Source organism: Lupinus angustifolius, chromosome LG05 (assembly GCF_001865875.1).
Source record: "Lupinus angustifolius cultivar Tanjil chromosome LG05, LupAngTanjil_v1.0, whole genome shotgun sequence".
NCBI lineage: Eukaryota > Viridiplantae > Streptophyta > Magnoliopsida > Fabales > Fabaceae > Lupinus > Lupinus angustifolius.
This window is the reverse complement of record NC_032013.1, coordinates 10,942,744-10,943,931: the sequence shown is the minus strand read 5'-3', so window position 1 is coordinate 10,943,931 and position 1,188 is coordinate 10,942,744.

Below are 1,188 nucleotides of genomic sequence, written 5' to 3'. Positions count from 1 at the left end.
TCATTCTCATTCTCGTCCTCATCCTATCCTCCTCCTTATCCTCATCCTCTTCCTCATCCTTATCCTATCCTCATCCTCATCCTATCCTATCCTATCCTCATCCTCATCCTTATCCTATCCTCATCCTTCTCCTCATCCTAACCTCATCCTCATCCTCATCTCCTATCCTCATGCTCATCCTCATCCTCATCCTATTCTCATCCTCATCCTATCCTCATCCTCAAGCACGTCCTCATCCTATCCTCATCCTCATGCTCGTCCTCATCCTGTCCTCATCCTCTTCCTCTTCCTCATCCTATCCTCATCCTCATCCTTATTCTCGTCCTCATCCTATCCACATCCTCTTCCTCACCCACATCCTCATCCTTATTCTCGTCCTCATCCTATCCACATCCTCCTTTCCTCATCCTCATTCTCGTCCTCATCCTGTCCTCATCCTCGTCCTCATCTTGTGCTCATCCTTGTCCTCATCCACATCCTATCCTCATCCTCATTTTCGTCTTAATCCTATCCTCATCCTCATCCCCGTCCTCATCCGATCCTCATCCTCATTCTCATCCTCATCCTATCCTCATCCCCATCCTCTTCCTCATCCCCATCCTATCCTAATCATCATCCAATCCTCATCCTCATCCTCATCGTCATTCTCGTCCTCATCCTATCCTCATTCTCATTCTCGTCGTCATGCTCATCCTATCCTCTTCCTCATTTTCGTCTCATCCTATCCTCATCCTCATCCTATCCTCATTCTCATTCTCGTCCTCATCATATCCTCTTCCTCATCCTCATCCTCATCCTCGTCCTCCACCTCATCCTATCCTCATCCTCATCATAGCCTTATCCTCACCCTCATTCTACTCCTCATCCTATCCTCGTCCTCATCCTCATTCTATCCTCATTCTCATTCTCGTCTTCATCCTATCCTCCACCTAATCCTCATCCTTTTCCTCATCCTCATCGTCATCCTTATCCTATCCTCATCCTCATCATATCCTCTTCCTTATCCTCATCCTCTTCCTCATCCTCGTTCTCATCCTATCCTCATCCTCGTCCTCATCCTCATCCTCCTCTTCATCACATCCTCATTCTCATCCTCCTCCAATCCTCATCCTCATCCTAACCTCATCCTCATCCTCATCCTCATCCTCACCATCATCCTCATCCTCATCCTCATCCTATCCTCTTCCT